The sequence below is a fragment of the Centropristis striata genome, chromosome 16, assembly GCF_030273125.1.
Source record: "Centropristis striata isolate RG_2023a ecotype Rhode Island chromosome 16, C.striata_1.0, whole genome shotgun sequence".
NCBI lineage: Eukaryota > Metazoa > Chordata > Actinopteri > Perciformes > Serranidae > Centropristis > Centropristis striata.
Window position 1 is genome coordinate 25,898,315 of NC_081532.1, and position 23,262 is coordinate 25,921,576.

At 39.7% G+C, this 23,262-nt stretch overlaps 1 long non-coding RNA gene and 24 other non-coding genes across 25 annotated transcripts; all 25 read right to left on the reverse strand.

Moving 5' to 3' along the window:
• Positions 1-4,423: 4,423 nt before the first annotated feature.
• On the reverse strand, positions 4,424-8,468 carry LOC131987703 (uncharacterized). The gene is made up of 2 exons (XR_009395824.1): positions 8,319-8,468; positions 4,424-4,664 (listed from the first exon to the last, which is right to left on the reverse strand). It is a non-coding gene; the product is annotated as an uncharacterized LOC131987703 (long non-coding RNA).
• Positions 8,469-9,111: 643 nt separating this feature from the next.
• On the reverse strand, positions 9,112-9,185 carry trnai-aau (transfer RNA isoleucine (anticodon AAU)). The gene has a single exon. It is a non-coding gene; the product is annotated as a tRNA-Ile (tRNA).
• A 580-nt stretch (positions 9,186-9,765) lies between these two features.
• Positions 9,766-9,838, reverse strand: trnai-aau (transfer RNA isoleucine (anticodon AAU)). Its single transcript has one exon. It is a non-coding gene; the product is annotated as a tRNA-Ile (tRNA).
• A 584-nt stretch (positions 9,839-10,422) lies between these two features.
• trnai-aau (transfer RNA isoleucine (anticodon AAU)) lies at positions 10,423-10,496 on the reverse strand. The gene has a single exon. It is a non-coding gene; the product is annotated as a tRNA-Ile (tRNA).
• Positions 10,497-11,074: 578 nt separating this feature from the next.
• trnai-aau (transfer RNA isoleucine (anticodon AAU)) lies at positions 11,075-11,148 on the reverse strand. Its single transcript has one exon. It is a non-coding gene; the product is annotated as a tRNA-Ile (tRNA).
• A 445-nt stretch (positions 11,149-11,593) lies between these two features.
• Positions 11,594-11,667, reverse strand: trnai-aau (transfer RNA isoleucine (anticodon AAU)). The gene has a single exon. It is a non-coding gene; the product is annotated as a tRNA-Ile (tRNA).
• A 231-nt stretch (positions 11,668-11,898) lies between these two features.
• trnai-aau (transfer RNA isoleucine (anticodon AAU)) lies at positions 11,899-11,970 on the reverse strand. The gene has a single exon. It is a non-coding gene; the product is annotated as a tRNA-Ile (tRNA).
• A 423-nt stretch (positions 11,971-12,393) lies between these two features.
• On the reverse strand, positions 12,394-12,466 carry trnar-ucg (transfer RNA arginine (anticodon UCG)). Its single transcript has one exon. It is a non-coding gene; the product is annotated as a tRNA-Arg (tRNA).
• Positions 12,467-13,230: 764 nt separating this feature from the next.
• Positions 13,231-13,304, reverse strand: trnai-aau (transfer RNA isoleucine (anticodon AAU)). The gene has a single exon. It is a non-coding gene; the product is annotated as a tRNA-Ile (tRNA).
• A 334-nt stretch (positions 13,305-13,638) lies between these two features.
• On the reverse strand, positions 13,639-13,711 carry trnar-ucg (transfer RNA arginine (anticodon UCG)). Its single transcript has one exon. It is a non-coding gene; the product is annotated as a tRNA-Arg (tRNA).
• Positions 13,712-14,475: 764 nt separating this feature from the next.
• Positions 14,476-14,549, reverse strand: trnai-aau (transfer RNA isoleucine (anticodon AAU)). Its single transcript has one exon. It is a non-coding gene; the product is annotated as a tRNA-Ile (tRNA).
• A 331-nt stretch (positions 14,550-14,880) lies between these two features.
• Positions 14,881-14,953, reverse strand: trnar-ucg (transfer RNA arginine (anticodon UCG)). Its single transcript has one exon. It is a non-coding gene; the product is annotated as a tRNA-Arg (tRNA).
• Positions 14,954-15,717: 764 nt separating this feature from the next.
• Positions 15,718-15,791, reverse strand: trnai-aau (transfer RNA isoleucine (anticodon AAU)). Its single transcript has one exon. It is a non-coding gene; the product is annotated as a tRNA-Ile (tRNA).
• Positions 15,792-16,125: 334 nt separating this feature from the next.
• On the reverse strand, positions 16,126-16,198 carry trnar-ucg (transfer RNA arginine (anticodon UCG)). Its single transcript has one exon. It is a non-coding gene; the product is annotated as a tRNA-Arg (tRNA).
• A 764-nt stretch (positions 16,199-16,962) lies between these two features.
• On the reverse strand, positions 16,963-17,036 carry trnai-aau (transfer RNA isoleucine (anticodon AAU)). Its single transcript has one exon. It is a non-coding gene; the product is annotated as a tRNA-Ile (tRNA).
• A 331-nt stretch (positions 17,037-17,367) lies between these two features.
• On the reverse strand, positions 17,368-17,440 carry trnar-ucg (transfer RNA arginine (anticodon UCG)). Its single transcript has one exon. It is a non-coding gene; the product is annotated as a tRNA-Arg (tRNA).
• A 764-nt stretch (positions 17,441-18,204) lies between these two features.
• Positions 18,205-18,278, reverse strand: trnai-aau (transfer RNA isoleucine (anticodon AAU)). The gene has a single exon. It is a non-coding gene; the product is annotated as a tRNA-Ile (tRNA).
• Positions 18,279-18,509: 231 nt separating this feature from the next.
• Positions 18,510-18,581, reverse strand: trnai-aau (transfer RNA isoleucine (anticodon AAU)). The gene has a single exon. It is a non-coding gene; the product is annotated as a tRNA-Ile (tRNA).
• Positions 18,582-19,004: 423 nt separating this feature from the next.
• trnar-ucg (transfer RNA arginine (anticodon UCG)) lies at positions 19,005-19,077 on the reverse strand. The gene has a single exon. It is a non-coding gene; the product is annotated as a tRNA-Arg (tRNA).
• Positions 19,078-19,841: 764 nt separating this feature from the next.
• Positions 19,842-19,915, reverse strand: trnai-aau (transfer RNA isoleucine (anticodon AAU)). The gene has a single exon. It is a non-coding gene; the product is annotated as a tRNA-Ile (tRNA).
• A 334-nt stretch (positions 19,916-20,249) lies between these two features.
• trnar-ucg (transfer RNA arginine (anticodon UCG)) lies at positions 20,250-20,322 on the reverse strand. Its single transcript has one exon. It is a non-coding gene; the product is annotated as a tRNA-Arg (tRNA).
• Positions 20,323-21,086: 764 nt separating this feature from the next.
• On the reverse strand, positions 21,087-21,160 carry trnai-aau (transfer RNA isoleucine (anticodon AAU)). The gene has a single exon. It is a non-coding gene; the product is annotated as a tRNA-Ile (tRNA).
• A 331-nt stretch (positions 21,161-21,491) lies between these two features.
• On the reverse strand, positions 21,492-21,564 carry trnar-ucg (transfer RNA arginine (anticodon UCG)). The gene has a single exon. It is a non-coding gene; the product is annotated as a tRNA-Arg (tRNA).
• A 764-nt stretch (positions 21,565-22,328) lies between these two features.
• trnai-aau (transfer RNA isoleucine (anticodon AAU)) lies at positions 22,329-22,402 on the reverse strand. Its single transcript has one exon. It is a non-coding gene; the product is annotated as a tRNA-Ile (tRNA).
• Positions 22,403-22,733: 331 nt separating this feature from the next.
• Positions 22,734-22,806, reverse strand: trnar-ucg (transfer RNA arginine (anticodon UCG)). The gene has a single exon. It is a non-coding gene; the product is annotated as a tRNA-Arg (tRNA).
• Positions 22,807-23,262: the final 456 nt, after the last annotated feature.

Here is a 23,262-nt window from a genome sequence, read left to right on the forward strand (position 1 = left end):
GATTTTAGTTACACACACACACACATACTCTTCCAGATACACATGTTTCACACACAGGTAACTTTACGTGATTTTAGTTACACATACACACACACACACACTCCGCCAGATACATATGTTTCACACACACACACACACACACACGCATCGGCAGTAGCCCTCGTGGCCCTTTCAGAATTTCATAGTTTATTATTATTATTTGCGTCTGTATATAGACGATCCTGGTGATAAATTCATTATCTAATATCCCAGAACATTATTGTGTCCGCTGAACACCGGCCAATGTTTTATTCGATTAGATTATTAAATGAAAATGTAAATGAGGTCACAATATCAAACCTACACTCAGCAATGATCAGCCTCATGTGGGACTGATGAAATTGGCAAACGATGTGATAGTGTTTCTTGCTGACAGACAGACTTTCATCCTCTCTACTGTTGTTTTCCTTTTTACTTATAATTACTTACTTTTACTTATATAACTCATAATATCCATATAAATCTGAATGGGGGAAATAAATTATACAGTTGAAAAAACTGAATCAAATGTACAAAAATAAACAAATTGTTTTATGTCAACAAGGTGTAATCGCCATGGTCTTCCACATTCTGCCATATACAGTACCATGTACCATGAACAGTCTAATGCCTTCATTAGGAGATGTGGTCATCGAAAACTAGATTTGTATAATTCGCCTATGGCTAAGCCACACCCCCAAAGGCGATGAGCCAATCACAGTGCGCATAGCTAACTCAATACACTCGGACATTCTCTGCTTCCACATCCTTTGAAATGCATTGGAGTTAGTCCGTTTTCAGTCGTTTTTATGTGTTTTTTCTTGAGATTTTAAGTTTAAAATGGTCAAACGGTGTGCATGGGGTACCTGCAACTCTGGGTACAAGAACACAAGATATCCCGAGAGGCTGGGCGACGGGGTGTATTTTCTACCATTTCCTAAGCCATATCTCAACCCAGATAAGTGTCTGCTCTGGATCAAGTTATGCGGTAGACCACAACACCAATTTAACGTGGATAAAATTAACAAGGATGTCTACATCTGTTCTAAGGTAAGTCAACAACGTATTTGAGGTAACATATTGTCACTCTGCTAAAGATGTTTAGATGTTAGAGAGGTTAAAGTTATCTTTAACATCACTAACGTTAGCCTAACATTAGCTAACATTAGGCTAACCCTTTCTAACGTTAGCTTCTAGCTGCGTTATACATCATGTCACTTTGTTTGCTGGGAGTTCATTGGCCTGTTATGTGCTCGTTTTTGTACTTTTGCAATCGTACATGATTGTTAGCTGTTGTCCAAAGGGCTCTAGTTATACTAACGTTAACTTTCGGAGCTTAGCTTCATTAACTTATCTGTGAATAACCGAGATAACAAATGTTAGCAATGTTGTGCTGAATGATTCATGTAAATACTGTAGCACCAAACTAACGGAGAGGTACTCTTGGTAAAGATGGTAAAAAGGCTAAAAAGACGTATGCAACTTTCTGTCAATACAACAGGGGAGCTTTGTGATATACTTTTTAGAAAAACATGTAATCTTTTTCACTACTCTTCAACATAACTAAATATTCAAACTATTTACATACCGTGTCAATAGACAAGAGGTAAGGATGTTCAAAAGGTCATTGATTTGTGCCGGTTTAATGTGAGTAATAACTCCTAATAAAATGCTATATTTTTTGTTTAAGCATTTTGTCAATGGAGGGCCCAGCACTGAGTTTCCCTATCCTCATCAAGCTACAAGGACTGGATATACTGTAGGAAAGAGGTGTCGTCCATCTCCAAAAAAGAGGTACCTCAAATGCGTGTTGGGTGCACACATACATGAACATACACAGGTTCAAGTCACACTTGAGCATTGATGACATAATATCAAGCTGAAGGCAAAAATCAGAAAAAGGATCTGCAAACTGTTGAAAAAATCCCAGCAGCTTTAATAGCAGAAAACATTGGGTTTTGAGAAACACGTTGAAACATTTTACGACATATTATTAATCCACTTAATATCGATTAATCCATAAAATGACCAAAACACATTGATAATGAAAATATTTTTTTCTTGCAGCCCTAATGATGTTATTTTTTTTTCATTTACAGGTGTGAATCAGCTCCCAGAAGGACCTCAAAGAACAGAAAAATCAGGAGAGGAGGTGATCAAGGTCTATTTCTTGGGACAAAGGTTATTTACATGAAATTCATGAAGCTTTGTAATCATTGAATTGATGAACAGGACATCTTTGTGAACTCTCTCAATGTACAGATCTGCTCTTGTGTAAAGGACAAAATCACAGAAATCAAGTCCACTTAAAAGCAGCTGCCCTTGGATTTGATAGTAGCAGTTGTGGCTTTTTGAAATTTTGATGTCTTGTCCATTGTTGATGACATAGAAGTCTTTGATCGTTGAGGCAGCTTCTTCTATGGTCATGTCTCTTGATCCAAAGGGGCACTTAATTTCGAGCAGTCCAGTTTCTCCATCATCACATATAATAGCATCCGGGGTAGCACCAAGAAATGGCAGCTCTGGCTGTAGCATTAGGCCAGCATCGTGTACATGTCTCTTGGTATACCTCCTTTGCCTTTGGCTCACTGGCAGTGGTGCCTTTGAGGTGAAGGGTTTGGGGTAGTAAATCGACTGAATTAATTCCTCTGTAACTTTTTTTCTTTTCAGTATTTCTCCAAATTTAGAGGCTGTTAGCCTTCCCTCACGATCTTTGTGCCATTTCTCACAGGCATCCTGTGCCTTTGTCGCCACTTGAATTTTCCTTGCTTCTTCAAGACTGAAACTCTGATTGACTGTAGGTGTTGGTAGAGAGATGTTTGGGGAGAGGGGCCTGGGGATCTTGTCGGCACAGGAACAGGATACGGGCAGGGATGATGCTGGCTTGTTTAACACTGGAAGCTACAGGAGAAGGAAATTGAAGTTATGACAAATACAGAAACAGCTGAAATTACAATATAACTAATAATAACATATGAGAGGGAGTGCTCTGTTGTGGTTATTGGCACTGGTGTGCTGCCTTTTTCCATTTAGGAAATGTGAATGGGCCCTTAGTTTGAATAATTTTACAGATATGTTGGTTGGTTTGTGACATTTGGCTTGCACCAGCATCTTTATGTTTTCCTTCATTCATTTTAAACCATTCATTTATATTTGCAGTGCCAATGGAGCTGCCCTCAGGGGAAGTGGAGCAAGAGCTGCTGAAATTAAGGACTATGCTGGCTCAGAAGGATGCTGAAATTGAAGATTTAAAAAAAAAAAACAGACTCTAACAACACTGACACCATAACTCCTGCACCGCAGCAAAATTTCAAACTATTTCCGGTAGTGCACTGGCTTCAGTTACGATTAGTTTAACAACTTGTGCTCTGTGTTTGCTGTGCCAAATACTTATACAGCTCCACAAACCTTTGTCCCATTAACATATAAGAGGGTTGATCAAGAAATAAATGAAATGCCACTACGTCACCAACTTTTGCTGGTTCTCATGAAGTTGCGCCAAAATTTTGACTTAAAGGATCTGGCTTACAGATTTCAGATACCAGAACGAAGCGCAGGCACTCTTTTCAACTCATGGGTCGATTACATGTTTGATGTACTTGGTGAATTACCTGTATGGCCACATAGAGACACCATCATCTCCCAAATGCCAGATAAATATAAGATCAACTTCGGAACAACTCTAGCAATACTTGACTGCACAGAAGTAAAGATTGAGAGGCCAAGTTCGTTAGTACTGCAGAGTCAAAGTTTCTCGAACTACAAGTCAACCAACAGTCTGAAATCACTGATTGCATGTGATCCACGTGGCGCTATCATGTTTACATCTACTCTTTTTACTGGCAAGGAAATTGTTCAGAAAAGCAAATTCCTTGAGTTTCTGAAAACACTCATGTCTCATAGCTACCTGAACAAAGGTGATGGTGTAATGGTTGACAAAGGATTTCTGATTGAGAAAGACTTGGAAGAAATTGGACTGAGAGTAAATATCCCCCCTTTTGCTCAGTCAAACAAACAGATGTCTGCCGCTGACGTACACAAAACAAAAAAGATAGCTGCTCAGAGTTCATGTGGAGAGAGCTATTGCCAAAATAAAGACATTCAAAATTGTATCGGGGAGGATACGCAACATCAGGTGGGGCAACATAAATCAAATTTGGTATGTTGTAAGCATGCTCTCAAATTTTCAGCCTCACATATTATAGGCTAGTTATCCTTTATTTCTCTGTGTTGAGCAAGGGATTTAAAATGTCAAAAAGATGGCTCACCTGAAATAATTTTATTTTTTTTCATGTGTGTATATATGTGTAAAGATTGTTTTTGTGACTGGAATAGTTGTATTTGTTGATATACTGTGATTAGCTGTAAGTGTTGCACATTTTGCCTTCTGGGGGCCCCCCATACATTCTTTTCAGTATTTCTCCAAATTTAGAGGCTGTTAGCCTTCCCTCACGATCTTTGTGCCATTTCTCACAGGCATCCTGTGCCTTTGTCGCCACTTGAATTTTCCTTGCTTCTTCAAGACTGAAACTCTGATTGACTGTAGGTGTTGGTAGAGAGATGTTTGGGGAGAGGGGCCTGGGGATCTTGTCGGCACAGGAACAGGATACGGGCAGGGATGATGCTGGCTTGTTTAACACTGGAAGCTACAGGAGAAGGAAATTGAAGTTATGACAAATACAGAAACAGCTGAAATTACAATATAACTAATAATAACATATGAGAGGGAGTGCTCTGTTGTGGTTATTGGCACTGGTGTGCTGCCTTTTTCCATTTAGGAAATGTGAATGGGCCCTTAGTTTGAATAATTTTACAGATATGTTGGTTGGTTTGTGACATTTGGCTTGCACCAGCATCTTTATGTTTTCCTTCATTCATTTTAAACCATTCATTTATATTTGCAGTGCCAATGGAGCTGCCCTCAGGGGAAGTGGAGCAAGAGCTGCTGAAATTAAGGACTATGCTGGCTCAGAAGGATGCTGAAATTGAAGATTTTAAAAAAAAAAACAGACTCTAACAACACTGACACCATAACTCCTGCACCGCAGCAAAATTTCAAACTATTTCCGGTAGTGCACTGGCTTCAGTTACGATTAGTTTAACAACTTGTGCTCTGTGTTTGCTGTGCCAAATACTTATACAGCTCCACAAACCTTTGTCCCATTAACATATAAGAGGGTTGATCAAGAAATAAATGAAATGCCACTACGTCACCAACTTTTGCTGGTTCTCATGAAGTTGCGCCAAAATTTTGACTTAAAGGATCTGGCTTACAGATTTCAGATACCAGAACGAAGCGCAGGCACTCTTTTCAACTCATGGGTCGATTACATGTTTGATGTACTTGGTGAATTACCTGTATGGCCACATAGAGACACCATCATCTCCCAAATGCCAGATAAATATAAGATCAACTTCGGAACAACTCTAGCAATACTTGACTGCACAGAAGTAAAGATTGAGAGGCCAAGTTCGTTAGTACTGCAGAGTCAAAGTTTCTCGAACTACAAGTCAACCAACAGTCTGAAATCACTGATTGCATGTGATCCACGTGGCGCTATCATGTTTACATCTACTCTTTTTACTGGCAAGGAAATTGTTCAGAAAAGCAAATTCCTTGAGTTTCTGAAAACACTCATGTCTCATAGCTACCTGAACAAAGGTGATGGTGTAATGGTTGACAAAGGATTTCTGATTGAGAAAGACTTGGAAGAAATTGGACTGAGAGTAAATATCCCCCCTTTTGCTCAGTCAAACAAACAGATGTCTGCCGCTGACGTACACAAAACAAAAAAGATAGCTGCTCAGAGTTCATGTGGAGAGAGCTATTGCCAAAATAAAGACATTCAAAATTGTATCGGGGAGGATACGCAACATCAGGTGGGGCAACATAAATCAAATTTGGTATGTTGTAAGCATGCTCTCAAATTTTCAGCCTCACATATTATAGGCTAGTTATCCTTTATTTCTCTGTGTTGAGCAAGGGATTTAAAATGTCAAAAAGATAGCTCACCTGAAATAATTTTATTTTTTTTCATGTGTGTATATATGTGTAAAGATTGTTTTTGTGACTGGAATAGTTGTATTTGTTGATATACTGTGATTAGCTGTAAGTGTTGCACATTTTGCCTTCTGGGGGCCCCCCATACATCATTATGAGAACAGATGTAGAGGAATGCACATTGCTTCAATGTTTTCAAATGTAATAAAAATAAATTGATCAACTGTAAGCTGTCATAGTCTACTTATGTTGATATGAATATGAATATTTGAACCATTTTTCCTCCAGATACTGTGCAGTGCGCAGACTGTTAGTGTATTATTTACCTGGTAACTCAAACCACATCCGATTGGAAGTTCCCTTCCCTGTACTGTCACCCTAGCAGCTGTCTGATTGACCAGGTAACTTATTGGGGCCTCGGTCATGTTTTTTATGACATTATAGACGTCTGCTCTCACACCTGACTCTTTCCTGAAAAGGGCAGCAAGGTAATTATTTTAGGTAATGTATTGCAAAACATGAGCTTCATAGTCACCTCACAATGTTCATACTTTGATATTGTACAGTGCATGCATCACAAAGATGAAAACATGCTGTTTCTCTGAGTTCATGAAAATAAAACACAGACTGTTTAACTGCAGAATAAGTACTTTGCCCACCACTGTGTGCTGTACATGACATCAACCTATGATAGGGTGAACAAGCGTCCTCTTTTGCCCGGACATGTCCACTTTTTACGTCCTGTCCGGGGCGTCCGGCCAGGTTTTATAAATTCACGAAAATGTCCGGTGTTCACTCTTTTTCATAGGACCAGTACACGTGCACGTAAATTGACCGGCGCTTTGCACACAATTTTGCGAGACGTAATTACCAAGAGGCTGCCTAGTGGGCGGGTCAGCGCCACGCACACACACACACAGAGAGACAGAGAGCAGAGCAGACAGAGGGCAGATCGAACAGCGGAGCAACATTGCACAGGACATGCCGAAGCGTAAGTGCAGCTTCACAGATGAACTGCAAAAAAAAATTTCCGACGTACCGTCGGTCGGGACAGGTGGGAGGCGGAGTGCACCGTGTGCAATGCTGGCACATATGTCTCAGTGTCTAATAAAGGTGCTGGAGATCTCAAAGCTCAAAGACAACTTGGCCTAAAGATGAAAAGTATAGATCGGGGTGGCCAACCTGTGGCTCCAGAGCCTCATGTGGCTATTTAGGCCGCCTGCAGGGGCTCCCCGTGGCTGAGACAAAAATATTATATATATTTTTTTACATTAAAATTTTCATTTATCAATGGTGTAGACCAAAAACTATTTGTATTCTTCAATTGTAAAATTGTATAGCCTTTTTACAGCATATTAAAAAAGTTTGGACATTTAAGTCAACTAAAATGGTAGGTCTCATGTCTGTAACCCTTTTTGTCTCTTAGTTATAATCATTTAAATATGCCCCAGGGTTAAGGTTCAAAGGTCAATATCTCAAAGCAAGAATATTATAGAACCTTGAAATTGATATATGTTACTCTCCAGGCCAAGACCTTTCCGGTGATGTATTTGGTTTAGCTCTATGACAAAGTTTTATTTTTTCACATCTCGCACTCAGAGCACTCAAAGGGCTGTGGGAATCGAAGTCTGTTAGGGCAGATTTCCAAGGTTTGAAAAAAATAAAGCTTTGCATAGCTTATGAAAGTCTGCGGCCCGGCGCTTTAACCTTAAAGTTTTGCCAACGAGTTTAGTTTTGAGTTCCCAGAGATAGACTAGTTTTTAAAATCATATTAATAAATGTTCAATATGACTATTAATAATGTTGGTAGGCTAATTTAGACTTATTAGGCTGTTAAATCTTCATTTTAGGCTCAATATAAGGTTTGCGGCTCCATTCCGCGATTTTTCTCCTTTTCTTTTGCCAACAGTGGCTCTTTAGTTAGTAAAGGTTGCCCACCCCTGGTATAGATCCTTTTTGTTTGTTAAGTTAGTATCTTTGTGAGACCCTTCTATTATTTATCTTATTGCAGTTATTAAGAGATATATTGTTGAAGCTAGATTTAGAAGAGTTCATATTTAGAACATTATTTCATATTATTTATTCATTTATTTGAAAAGAGTCTACGAGAGCTATTATTTTGTTACAAGTTTTTGCAGATTTCATTTTATTTCATTACAGAAGTTAATTTTGCACCATTGAAGCATAATAAAGCATGTTCATCAACCTCCGAGAAGCCTGTCTGAATTTGTGTCTCGAGGCCGTGCCGATTGTCCTCTTTTTTGGAAATCAAAATATGGTCACCCTAACCTATGATTACCTGTTTGGGTTGTAGGAGCAGATGACCGGCTTCTTTTTACGTTTAGCCTTTGCTTTGGCAACAATGACAGCCGTGATGGGCTGGCCGCTTATGATCCGCTTGCCTCTCGGCCGATGCCACTGCTGAGCCCGACTTGTGCAGGACAGCTGATCTCTCCCCCGCAGCCGGTCAACATAATGGAATAGCCCAATAATATGGGAGCAGTAACCCGGTTCCCTATGAACTCAATCTGTTGGTTGGCCTTCAGACAAGTGTGGCTGTAAACATTGAGCTTGAGGTTGTGACAATGCTCATTCACACCTTGTTTCTTTGAGCTAAGCTCTCGTTTCTAACCACGAAGGGACTCAAACTCTCAATCTTCTGATCCGAAGTCAGACGCCTTGTCCATTAGGCCACGTGGTCTCAATTAGCATATTTTATACAGTTGAAAAAACTGAATCAAATGTACAAAAATAAACAAGTTTTTAAATGTCAACAAGGTGTGATAGCCATGGTCTTCCACATTCGGCCATGTATACAGAAATCAGGCTGAAGGTTTCCAACACAGAGACTGAAATATGAACATTTCTGATCTGAAGTCTGATGCCTTCATTAGGAGATGTGGTCACAGAAACTTGATTGTTACAATTGGGGAGTTAGCTAAACTTTGCCATATAGGTCAGGTTTTAGATGGCTTGTTCGCTTGTGTGGAGGGAAATTAGCTTAAATGCCAATCAGCTCACGTCACATGTATAAGTAAGCTGGAAGAACATCAGCCCTCGTCAAGGACCTGTCTGTGTTGACTTCAAGTTTGTGGCCAGTATGGGGATTGAACCCATGACCTTGGCGTTATTAGCACCACACTCTGACCATCTGAGCTAACCGGCCTGTTTTTGTAGAATTTTCCATCAAAATTCTTTCCAGAATTAAACTGAATCTGAATTATAAGCACCACGCTCTGACCATCTGAGCGAACCGGCCTTGTTTTGTAGAATTTTCCATCAAAATTCTTTCCAAAAATTAACTGAATCCGAATGTACGAAAAATAATTTTGAAATGTCAGTAAGATGTGATCACATCCCAACTTTGACCTGGTTAAGGAGGGAAAGCTAAATTGTTTTACTGTTGAATTCACATGTGAACATGAATGGAGTTAATGCCAAACTTGACCCAAAGTATTTGTTCCTACAGAGCAAATAAACACTTTCATCTCAGGTGGTTGGCCTTTAGACAAGTGTGGCTGTAAACATTGAGCTTGAGGTTGTGACAAAGCTCCTTCACACCTTGTTTATTCGAACTAAGCTCATTGGGGAGTTAGCTAAACTTTGCCATATAGGTCAGGTTTTAGATGGCTTGTTCGCTTGTGTGGAGGGAAATTAGCTTAAATTCCAATCAGCTCACATCACATAAGTAAGCTGGAAGAACATCAGCCCTCGTCAAGTACTTGTCTGTGTTGACTCCAAGTTTCTGGCCAGTATGGGGATTGAACCCATGACCTTGCGTTATTAGCGCCACACTCTGACCATCTGAGCTAACCGGCCTGTTTTTGTAGAATTTTCCATCAAAATTCTTTCCAGAATTAAACTGAATCTGAATTATAAGCACCACGCTCTGACCATCTCAGCTAACCGGCCTTGTTTTGTAGAATTTTCCATCGAAATTCTTTCCAGAAATAAACTGAATCCGAATGTACGAAATATAATTTTGAAATGTCAGTAAGATGTGATCACATCCTAACTTTGACCTGGTTAAGGAGGGAAAGCTAAATTGTTTTACTGTTGAATTCACATGTGAACATGAATGGAGTTAATGCCAAACTTGACCCAAAGTATTTGTTCCTACAGAGCAAATAAACACTTTCATCTCAGGTGGTTGGCCTTTAGACAAGTGTGGCTGTAAACATTGAGCTTGAGGTTGTGACAAAGCTCCTTCACACCTTGTTTATTTGAACTAAGCTCACTGGGGAGTTAGCTAAACTTTGCCATATAAGTCAGGTTTTAGATGGCTTGTTCGCTTGTGTGGAGGGAAATTAGCTTAAATGCCAATCAGCTCACGTCACATGTACAAGTAAGCTGGAAGAACATCAGCCCTCGTCAAGGACCTGTCTGTGTTGACTTCCAGTTTCTGGCCAGTATGGGGATTTAACCCATGACCTTGGCGTTATTAGCACCACGCTCTGACCATCTGAGCTAACCGGCCTGTTTTTGTAGAATTTTCCATCAAAATTCTTTCCAGAATTAAACTGAATCTGAATTATTAGCACAACGCTCTGACCATCTGAGCTAACCGGCCTTGTTTTGTCGAATTTTCCATCGAAATTCTTTCCAGAAATAAACTGAATCCGAATGTACGAAAAATGATTTTTAAATGTCAGTAAGATGTGATCACATCCCAATTTTGACCTGGTTAAGGAGGGAAAGCTAAATTGTTTTACTGTTGAATTCACAAGTCAACATGAATGGAGTTAATGCCAAACTTGACCCAAAGTATTTGTTCCTACAGAGCAAATAAACACTTTCATCTGAGGTGGTTGGCCTTTAGACAAGTGTGGCTGTAAACATTGAGCTTGTGACAAAGCTCCTTCACACCTTGTTTATTTGAACTAAGCTCATTGCGGAGTTAGCTAAACTTTGCCATATAGGTCAGGTTTTAGATGGCTTGTTCGCTTGTGTGGAGGGAAATTAGCTTAAATTCCAATCAGCTCACATCACATGTATAAGTAAGCTGGAAGAACATCAGCCCTCGTCAAGTACTTGTCCGTATTGACTTCAAGTTTCTGGCCAGTATGGGGATTGAACCCATGACCTTGGCGTTATTAGCACCACGCTCTGACCATCTGAGCTAACCGGCCTGTTTTTGTAGAATTTTCCATCAAAATTCTTTCCAGAATTAAACTGAATCTGAATTATTAGCACCACGCTCTGACCATCTGAGCTAACCGACCTTGTTTTGTAGAATTTTCCATCGAAATTCTTTCCAGAAATAAACTGAATCCGAATGTATTTGTTCCTACAGAGCAAATAAACACTTTCATCTCAGGTGGTTGGCCTTTAGACAAGTGTGGCTGTAAACATTGAGCTTGAGGTTGTGACAAAGCTCCTTCACACCTTGTTTATTTGAACAAAGCTCATTGGGGAGTTAGCTCAACTTTGCCATATAGGTCAGGTTTTAGATGGCTTGTTCGCTTGTGTAGAGGGAAATTAGTTTAAATTCCAATCAGCTCACATCACATGTATAAGTAAGCTGGAAGAACATCTGCCCTTCTCAAGTACTTGTCTGTGTTGACTTCAAGTTTCAGGCCAGTATGGGGATTGAACCCATGACCTTGGCATTATTAGCACCACGCTCTGACCATCTGAGCTAACCGGCCTGTTCTTGTAGAATTTTCTATCAAAATTCTTTCCAGAATTAAACTGAATCTGAATGTACGAAAAATAATTTGTGATCGCAGAAACTTGATTGTTACAATTGGGGAGTTAGCTAAACTTTTTTTTTTTTTTTTTTTTTTTTTTTTCTTAGCAGACGCTTTTATCCAAAGCGACTTACAGGAAGAGTAAAAGCAAACAATCAAGGTATAGTGCAATAAGAGCTATTAGTGCTTTGCCATATGGGGATTGAACCCATGACCTTGGCGTTATTAGCACCACACTCTGACCATCTGAGCTAACCTGCCTGCTTTTGTAGAATTTTCCATCAAAATTCTTTCCAGAATTAAACTGAATCTGAATTATTAGCACCACGCTCTGACCATCAGAGCTAACCGGCCTTGTTTTGTAGAATTTTCCATCGAAATTCTTTCCAGAAATAAACTGAATCCGAATGTACGAAAAATAATTTTTAAATGTCAGTAAGATGTGATCACATCCCAACTTTGACCTGGTTAAGGACGGAAAGCTAAATTGTTTTACTGTTGAACTCACACGTGAACATGAAGGGAGTTAATGCCAAACTTGACCCAAAGTATTTGTTCCTACAGAGCAAATAAAAACTTTCATCTCAGGTGGTTGGCCTTTGGACAACTGTGGCTGTAAACATTGAGCTTGAGGTGTGACAAAGCTCCTTCACACCTTGTTTATTTGAACTAAGCTCTGGTTTCTAACCACGAAGGGACTCGAACCCTCAATCTTCTGATCCGAAGTCAGACGCCTTGTCCATTAGGCCACGTGGTCCCAATTTGCATATGTTATACAGTTGAAAAAACTGAATCAAATGTACAAAAATAAACAACTTTTTAAATGTCAACAAGGTGTGATAGCCATGGTCTTCCACATTCGGCCATGTATACAGAAATCAGGCTGAAGGTTTCCAACACAGAGACTGAAACATGAACATTTCTGATCTGAAGTCTGATGCCTTCATTAGGAGATGTGGTCACAGAAAACTTGATTGTTACAATTGGGGAGTTAGCTAAACTTTGCCATATAGGTCAGGTTTTAGATGTCTTGTTCGCTTGTGTGGAGGGAAATTAGCTTAAATGCCAATCAGCTCACTTCACATGTATAAGTAAGCTGGAACAACATCAGTCCTCGTCAAGTACTTGACCAACTTAGACCTGGTTAAGGAGGGAAAGCTAAATTGTTTAACTGTTGAATTCACATGTGAACATGAATGGAGTTAATGCCAAACTTGACCCAAAGTATTTGTTTCAACAGAGCAAATAAACACTTTCATCTCAGGTGGTTGGCCTTTAGACAAGTGTGGCTGTAAACATTGAGCTTGAGGTTGTGACAAAGCTCCTTCACACCTTGTTTATTTGAACGAAGCTCATTGGGGAGTTAGCTAAACTTTGCCATATAGGTCAGGTTTTAGATGGCTTGTTCGCTTGTGTGGAGGGAAATTAGCTTAAATGCCAATCAGCTCACATCACATGTATAAGTAAGCTGGAAGAACATCAGCCCTCGTCAAGTACTTGTCTGTGTTGACTTCAAGTTTCTGGCCAGTATGGGGATTGAACCCATGACCTTGGCGTTATTAGCACCACGCTCTGACCATCTGAGCTAACCGGCCTTGTTTTGTAGAATTTTCCATCGAAATTCTTTCCAGAAATAAACTGAATCCGAATGTACGAAAAATAATTTTTAAATGTCAGTAAGATGTGATCACATCCCAACTTTGACCTGGTAAAGTAGGGAAAACTAAATTGTTTTACTGTTGAATTCACATGTGAACATGAATGGAGTTAATGCCAAACTTGACCCATTTGAGTATTTGTTCCTACAGAGCAAATAAACACTTTCATCTCAGGTGGTTGGCCTTTAGATAAGTGTGGCTGTAAACATTGAGCTTGAGGTTGTGACAAAGCTCCTTCACACCTTGTTTATTTGAACTAAGCTCTGGTTTCTAACCACAAAGGGACTCGAACCCTCAATCTTCTGATCCGAAGTCAGACGCCTTGTCCATTAGGCCACGTGGTCCCAATTAGCATATGTTATACAGTTGAAAAAACTGAATCAAATGTACAAAAATAAACAACTTTTTAAATGTCAACAAGGTGTGATAGCCATGGTCTTCCACATTCGGCCATGTATACAGAAATCAGGCTGAAGGTTTCCAACACAGAGACTGAAACATGAACATTTCTGATCTGAAGTCTGATGCCTTCATTAGGAGATGTGGTCACAGAAAACTTGATTGTTACAATTGGGGAGTTAGCTAAACTTTGCCATATAGGTCAGGTTTTAGATGTCTTGTTCGCTTGTGTGGAGGGAAATTAGCTTAAATGCCAATCAGCTCACTTCACATGTATAAGTAAGCTGGAACAACATCAGCCCTCGTCAAGTACTTGACCAACTTTGACCTGGTTAAGGAGGGAAAGCTAAATTGTTTAACTGTTGAATTCACATGTGAACATGAATGGAGTTAATGCCAAACTTGACCCAAAGTATTTGTTCCTACAGAGCAAATAAACACTTTCATCTCAGGTGGTTGGCCTTTAGACAAGTATGGCTGTAAACATTGAGCTTGAGGTTGTGACAAAGCTCCTTCACACTTTGTTTATTTGAACTAAGCTCATTGGGGAGTTAGCTAAACTTTGCCATATAGGTCAGGTTTTAGATGGCTTGTTCGCTTGTGTGGAGGGAAATTAGCTTAAATGCCAATCAGCTCACATCACATGTATAAGTAAGCTGGAAGAACATCAGCCCTCGTCAAGTACTTGTCTGTGTTGACTTCAAGTTTCTGGCCAGTATGGGGATTGAACCCATGACCTTGGCGTTATTAGCACCACGCTCTGACCATCTGAGCTAACCGGCCTTGTTTTGTAGAATTTTCCATCGAAATTCTTTCCAGAAATAAACTGAATCCGAATGTACGAAAAATAATTTTTAAATGTCAGTAAGATGTGATCACATCCCAACTTTGACCTGGTAAAGGAGGGAAAACTAAATTGTTTTACTGTTGAATTCACATGTGAACATGAATGGAGTTAATGCCAAACTTGACCCAAAGTATTTGTTCCTACAGAGCAAATAAACACTTTCATCTCAGGTGGTTGGCCTTTAGACAAGTGTGGCTGTAAACATTGAGCTTGAGGTTGTGACAAAGCTCCTTCACACCTTGTTTATTTGAACTAAGCTCTCGTTTCTAACCATGAAGGGACTCGAACCCTCAATCTTCTGATCCGAAGTCAGACGCCTTGTCCATTAGGCCACGTGGTCCCAATTAGCATATGTTATACAGTTGAAAAAACTGAATCAAATGTACAAAAATAAACAACTTTTTAAATGTCAACAAGGTGTGATAGCCATGGTCTTCCACATTCGGCCATGTATACAGAAATCAGGCTGAAGGTTTCCAACACAGAGACTGAAACATGAACATTTCTGATCTGAAGTCTGATGCCTTCATTAGGAGATGTGGTCACAGAAAACTTGATTGTTACAATTGGGGAGTTAGCTAAACTTTGCCATATAGGTCAGGTTTTAGATGTCTTGTTCGCTTGTGTGGAGGGAAATTAGCTTAAATGCCAATCAGCTCACTTCACATGTATAAGTAAGCTGGAACAACATCAGTCCTCGTCAAGTACTTGACCAACTTAGACCTGGTTAAGGAGGGAAAGCTAAATTGTTTAACTGTTGAATTCACATGTGAACATGAATGGAGTTAATGCCAAACTTGACCCAAAGTATTTGTTTCAACAGAGCAAATAAACACTTTCATCTCAGGTGGTTGGCCTTTAGACAAGTGTGGCTGTAAACATTGAGCTTGAGGTTGTGACAAAGCTCCTTCACACCTTGTTTATTTGAACGAAGCTCATTGGGGAGTTAGCTAAACTTTGCCATATAGGTCAGGTTTTAGATGGCTTGTTCGCTTGTGTGGAGGGAAATTAGCTTAAATGCCAATCAGCTCACATCACATGTATAAGTAAGCTGGAAGAACATCAGCCCTCGTCAAGTACTTGTCTGTGTTGACTTCAAGTTTCTGGCCAGTATGGGGATTGAACCCATGACCTTGGCGTTATTAGCACCACGCTCTGACCATCTGAGCTAACCGGCCTTGTTTTGTAGAATTTTCCATCGAAATTCTTTCCAGAAATAAACTGAATCCGAATGTACGAAAAATAATTTTTAAATGTCAGTAAGATGTGATCACATCCCAACTTTGACCTGGTAAAGTAGGGAAAACTAAATTGTTTTACTGTTGAATTCACATGTGAACATGAATGGAGTTAATGCCAAACTTGACCCATTTGAGTATTTGTTCCTACAGAGCAAATAAACACTTTCATCTCAGGTGGTTGGCCTTTAGATAAGTGTGGCTGTAAACATTGAGCTTGAGGTTGTGACAAAGCTCCTTCACACCTTGTTTATTTGAACTAAGCTCTGGTTTCTAACCACAAAGGGACTCGAACCCTCAATCTTCTGATCCGAAGTCAGACGCCTTGTCCATTAGGCCACGTGGTCCCAATTAGCATATGTTATACAGTTGAAAAAACTGAATCAAATGTACAAAAATAAACAACTTTTTAAATGTCAACAAGGTGTGATAGCCATGGTCTTCCACATTCGGCCATGTATACAGAAATCAGGCTGAAGGTTTCCAACACAGAGACTGAAACATGAACATTTCTGATCTGAAGTCTGATGCCTTCATTAGGAGATGTGGTCACAGAAAACTTGATTGTTACAATTGGGGAGTTAGCTAAACTTTGCCATATAGGTCAGGTTTTAGATGTCTTGTTCGCTTGTGTGGAGGGAAATTAGCTTAAATGCCAATCAGCTCACTTCACATGTATAAGTAAGCTGGAACAACATCAGCCCTCGTCAAGTACTTGACCAACTTTGACCTGGTTAAGGAGGGAAAGCTAAATTGTTTAACTGTTGAATTCACATGTGAACATGAATGGAGTTAATGCCAAACTTGACCCAAAGTATTTGTTCCTACAGAGCAAATAAACACTTTCATCTCAGGTGGTTGGCCTTTAGACAAGTATGGCTGTAAACATTGAGCTTGAGGTTGTGACAAAGCTCCTTCACACTTTGTTTATTTGAACTAAGCTCATTGGGGAGTTAGCTAAACTTTGCCATATAGGTCAGGTTTTAGATGGCTTGTTCGCTTGTGTGGAGGGAAATTAGCTTAAATGCCAATCAGCTCACATCACATGTATAAGTAAGCTGGAAGAACATCAGCCCTCGTCAAGTACTTGTCTGTGTTGACTTCAAGTTTCTGGCCAGTATGGGGATTGAACCCATGACCTTGGCGTTATTAGCACCACGCTCTGACCATCTGAGCTAACCGGCCTTGTTTTGTAGAATTTTCCATCGAAATTCTTTCCAGAAATAAACTGAATCCGAATGTACGAAAAATAATTTTTAAATGTCAGTAAGATGTGATCACATCCCAACTTTGACCTGGTAAAGGAGGGAAAACTAAATTGTTTTACTGTTGAATTCACATGTGAACATGAATGGAGTTAATGCCAAACTTGACCCAAAGTATTTGTTCCTACAGAGCAAATAAACACTTTCATCTCAGGTGGTTGGCCTTTAGACAAGTGTGGCTGTAAACATTGAGCTTGAGGTTGTGACAAAGCTCCTTCACACCTTGTTTATTTGAACTAAGCTCTCGTTTCTAACCATGAAGGGACTCGAACCCTCAATCTTCTGATCCGAAGTCAGACGCCTTGTCCATTAGGCCACGTGGTCCCAATTAGCATATGTTATACAGTTGAAAAAACTGAATCAAATGTACAAAAATAAACAACTTTTTAAATGTCAACAAGGTGTGATAGCCATGGTCTTCCACATTCGGCCATGTATACAGAAATCAGGCTGAAGGTTTCCAACACAGAGACTGAAACATGAACATTTCTGATCTGAAGTCTGATGCCTTCATTAGGAGATGTGGTCACAGAAAACTTGATTGTTACAATTGGGGAGTTAGCTAAACTTTGCCATATAGGTCAGGTTTTAGATGTCTTGTTCGCTTGTGTGGAGGGAAATTAGCTTAAATGCCAATCAGCTCACTTCACATGTATAAGTAAGCTGGAACAACATCAGCCCTCGTCAAGTACTTGACCAACTTTGACCTGGTTAAGGAGGGAAAGCTAAATTGTTTAACTGTTGAATTCACATGTGAACATGAATGGAGTTAATGCCAAACTTGACCCAAAGTATTTGTTCCTACAGAGCAAATAAACACTTTCATCTCAGGTGGTTGGCCTTTAGACAAGTGTGGCTGTAAACATTGAGCTTGAGGTTGTGACAAAGCTCCTTCACACTTTGTTTATTTGAACTAAGCTCATTGGGGAGTTAGCTAAACTTTGCCATATAGGTCAGGTTTTAGATGGCTTGTTCGCTTGTGTAGAGGGAAATTAGTTTAAATTCCAATCAGCTCACATCACATGTATAAGTAAGCTGGAAGAACATCTGCCCTTCTCAAGTACTTGTCTGTGTTGACTTCAAGTTTCAGGCCAGTATGGGGATTGAACCCATGACCTTGGCATTATTAGCACCACGCTCTGACCATCTGAGCTAACCGGCCTGTTCTTGTAGAATTTTCTATCAAAATTCTTTCCAGAATTAAACTGAATCTGAATGTACGAAAAATAATTTGTGATCGCAGAAACTTGATTGTTACAATTGGGGAGTTAGCTAAACTTTTTTTTTTTTTTTTTTTTTTTTTTTTCTTAGCAGACGCTTTTATCCAAAGCGACTTACAGGAAGAGTAAAAGCAAACAATCAAGGTATAGTGCAATAAGAGCTATTAGTGCTTTGCCATATGGGGATTGAACCCATGACCTTGGCGTTATTAGCACCACACTCTGACCATCTGAGCTAACCTGCCTGCTTTTGTAGAATTTTCCATCAAAATTCTTTCCAGAATTAAACTGAATCTGAATTATTAGCACCACGCTCTGACCATCAGAGCTAACCGGCCTTGTTTTGTAGAATTTTCCATCGAAATTCTTTCCAGAAATAAACTGAATCCGAATGTACGAAAAATAATTTTTAAATGTCAGTAAGATGTGATCACATCCCAACTTTGACCTGGTTAAGGACGGAAAGCTAAATTGTTTTACTGTTGAACTCACACGTGAACATGAATGGAGTTAATGCCAAACTTGACCCAAAGTATTTGTTCCTACAGAGCAAATAAAAACTTTCATCTCAGGTGGTTGGCCTTTGGACAACTGTGGCTGTAAACATTGAGCTTGAGGTGTGACAAAGCTCCTTCACACCTTGTTTATTTGAACTAAGCTCTGGTTTCTAACCACGAAGGGACTCGAACCCTCAATCTTCTGATCCGAAGTCAGACGCCTTGTCCATTAGGCCACGTGGTCCCAATTAGCATATGTTATACAGTTGAAAAAACTGAATCAAATGTACAAAAATAAACAACTTTTTAAATGTCAACAAGGTGTGATAGCCATGGTCTTCCACATTCGGCCATGTATACAGAAATCAGGCTGAAGGTTTCCAACACAGAGACTGAAACATGAACATTTCTGATCTGAAGTCTGATGCCTTCATTAGGAGATGTGGTCACAGAAAACTTGATTGTTACAATTGGGGAGTTAGCTAAACTTTGCCATATAGGTCAGGTTTTAGATGTCTTGTTCGCTTGTGTGGAGGGAAATTAGCTTAAATGCCAATCAGCTCACTTCACATGTATAAGTAAGCTGGAACAACATCAGTCCTCGTCAAGTACTTGACCAACTTAGACCTGGTTAAGGAGGGAAAGCTAAATTGTTTAACTGTTGAATTCACATGTGAACATGAATGGAGTTAATGCCAAACTTGACCCAAAGTATTTGTTTCAACAGAGCAAATAAACACTTTCATCTCAGGTGGTTGGCCTTTAGACAAGTGTGGCTGTAAACATTGAGCTTGAGGTTGTGACAAAGCTCCTTCACACCTTGTTTATTTGAACGAAGCTCATTGGGGAGTTAGCTAAACTTTGCCATATAGGTCAGGTTTTAGATGGCTTGTTCGCTTGTGTGGAGGGAAATTAGCTTAAATGCCAATCAGCTCACATCACATGTATAAGTAAGCTGGAAGAACATCAGCCCTCGTCAAGTACTTGTCTGTGTTGACTTCAAGTTTCTGGCCAGTATGGGGATTGAACCCATGACCTTGGCGTTATTAGCACCACGCTCTGACCATCTGAGCTAACCGGCCTTGTTTTGTAGAATTTTCCATCGAAATTCTTTCCAGAAATAAACTGAATCCGAATGTACGAAAAATAATTTTTAAATGTCAGTAAGATGTGATCACATCCCAACTTTGACCTGGTAAAGGAGGGAAAACTAAATTGTTTTACTGTTGAATTCACATGTGAACATGAATGGAGTTAATGCCAAACTTGACCCATTTGAGTATTTGTTCCTACAGAGCAAATAAACACTTTCATCTCAGGTGGTTGGCCTTTAGATAAGTGTGGCTGTAAACATTGAGCTTGAGGTTGTGACAAAGCTCCTTCACACCTTGTTTATTTGAACTAAGCTCTGGTTTCTAACCACAAAGGGACTCGAACCCTCAATCTTCTGATCCGAAGTCAGACGCCTTGTCCATTAGGCCACGTGGTCCCAATTAGCATATGTTATACAGTTGAAAAAACTGAATCAAATGTACAAAAATAAACAACTTTTTAAATGTCAACAAGGTGTGATAGCCATGGTCTTCCACATTCGGCCATGTATACAGAAATCAGGCTGAAGGTTTCCAACACAGAGACTGAAACATGAACATTTCTGATCTGAAGTCTGATGCCTTCATTAGGAGATGTGGTCACAGAAAACTTGATTGTTACAATTGGGGAGTTAGCTAAACTTTGCCATATAGGTCAGGTTTTAGATGTCTTGTTCGCTTGTGTGGAGGGAAATTAGCTTAAATGCCAATCAGCTCACTTCACATGTATAAGTAAGCTGGAACAACATCAGCCCTCGTCAAGTACTTGACCAACTTTGACCTGGTTAAGGAGGGAAAGCTAAATTGTTTAACTGTTGAATTCACATGTGAACATGAATGGAGTTAATGCCAAACTTGACCCAAAGTATTTGTTCCTACAGAGCAAATAAACACTTTCATCTCAGGTGGTTGGCCTTTAGACAAGTATGGCTGTAAACATTGAGCTTGAGGTTGTGACAAAGCTCCTTCACACTTTGTTTATTTGAACTAAGCTCATTGGGGAGTTAGCTAAACTTTGCCATATAGGTCAGGTTTTAGATGGCTTGTTCGCTTGTGTGGAGGGAAATTAGCTTAAATGCCAATCAGCTCACATCACATGTATAAGTAAGCTGGAAGAACATCAGCCCTCGTCAAGTACTTGTCTGTGTTGACTTCAAGTTTCTGGCCAGTATGGGGATTGAACCCATGACCTTGGCGTTATTAGCACCACGCTCTGACCATCTGAGCTAACCGGCCTTGTTTTGTAGAATTTTCCATCGAAATTCTTTCCAGAAATAAACTGAATCCGAATGTACGAAAAATAATTTTTAAATGTCAGTAAGATGTGATCACATCCCAACTTTGACCTGGTAAAGGAGGGAAAACTAAATTGTTTTACTGTTGAATTCACATGTGAACATGAATGGAGTTAATGCCAAACTTGACCCAAAGTATTTGTTCCTACAGAGCAAATAAACACTTTCATCTCAGGTGGTTGGCCTTTAGACAAGTGTGGCTGTAAACATTGAGCTTGAGGTTGTGACAAAGCTCCTTCACACCTTGTTTATTTGAACTAAGCTCTCGTTTCTAACCATGAAGGGACTCGAACCCTCAATCTTCTGATCCGAAGTCAGACGCCTTGTCCATTAGGCCACGTGGTCCCAATTAGCATATGTTATACAGTTGAAAAAACTGAATCAAATGTACAAAAATAAACAACTTTTTAAATGTCAACAAGGTGTGATAGCCATGGTCTTCCACATTCGGCCATGTATACAGAAATCAGGCTGAAGGTTTCCAACACAGAGACTGAAACATGAACATTTCTGATCTGAAGTCTGATGCCTTCATTAGGAGATGTGGTCACAGAAAACTTGATTGTTACAATTGGGGAGTTAGCTAAACTTTGCCATATAGGTCAGGTTTTAGATGTCTTGTTCGCTTGTGTGGAGGGAAATTAGCTTAAATGCCAATCAGCTCACTTCACATGTATAAATAAGCTGGAACAACATCAGCCCTCGTCAAGTACTTGACCAACTTTGACCTGGTTAAGGAGGGAAAGCTAAATTGTTTAACTGTTGAATTCACATGTGAACATGAATGGAGTTAATGCCAAACTTGACCCAAAGTATTTGTTCCTACAGAGCAAATAAACACTTTCATCTCAGGTGGTTGGCCTTTAGACAAGTGTGGCTGTAAACATTGAGCTTGAGGTTGTGACAAAGCTCCTTCACACTTTGTTTATTTGAACTAAGCTCATTGGGGAGTTAGCTAAACTTTGCCATATAGGTCAGGTTTTAGATGGCTTGTTCGCTTGTGTGGAGGGAAATTAGCTTAAATGCCAATCAGCTCACATCACATGTATAAGTAAGCTGGAAGAACATCAGCCCTCGTCAAGTACTTGTCTGTGTTGACTTCAAGTTTCTGGCCAGTATGGGGATTGAACCCATGCCCTTGGCGTTATTAGCACCACGCTCTGACCATCTGAGCTAACCGGCCTTGTTTTGTAGAATTTTCCATCGAAATTCTTTCCAGAAATAAACTGAATCCGAATGTACGAAAAATAATTTTTAAATGTCAGTAAGATGTGATCACATCCCAACTTTGACCTGGTAAAGGAGGGAAAACTAAATTGTTTTACTGTTGAATTCACATGTGAACATGAATGGAGTTAATGCCAAACTTGACCCAAAGTATTTGTTCCTACAGAGCAAATAAACACTTTCATCTCAGGTGGTTGGCCTTTAGACAAGTGTGGCTGTAAACATTGAGCTTGACGTTGTGACAAAGCTCCTTCACACCTTGTTTATTTGAACTAAGCTCTCGTTTCTAACCACGAAGGGACTCGAACCCTCAATCTTCTGATCCGAAGTCAGACGCCTTGTCCATTAGGCCACGTGGTCCCAATTAGCGTATGTTATACAGTTGAAAAAACTGAATCAAATGTACAAAAATAAACAACTTTTTAAATGTCAACAAGGTGTGATAGCCATGGTCTTCCACATTCGGCCATGTATACAGAAATCAGGCTGAAGGTTTCCAACACAGAGACTGAAACATGAACATTTCTGATCTGAAGTCTGATGCCTTCATTAGGAGATGTGGTCACAGAAAACTTGATTGTTACAATTGGGGAGTTAGCTAAACTTTGCCATATAGGTCAGGTTTTAGATGTCTTGTTCGCTTGTGTGGAGGGAAATTAGCTTAAATGCCAATCAGCTCACTTCACATGTATAAGTAAGCTGGAACAACATCAGCCCTCGTCAAGTACTTGACCAACTTTGACCTGGTTAAGGAGGGAAAGCTAAATTGTTTAACTGTTGAATTCACATGTGAACATGAATGGAGTTAATGCCAAA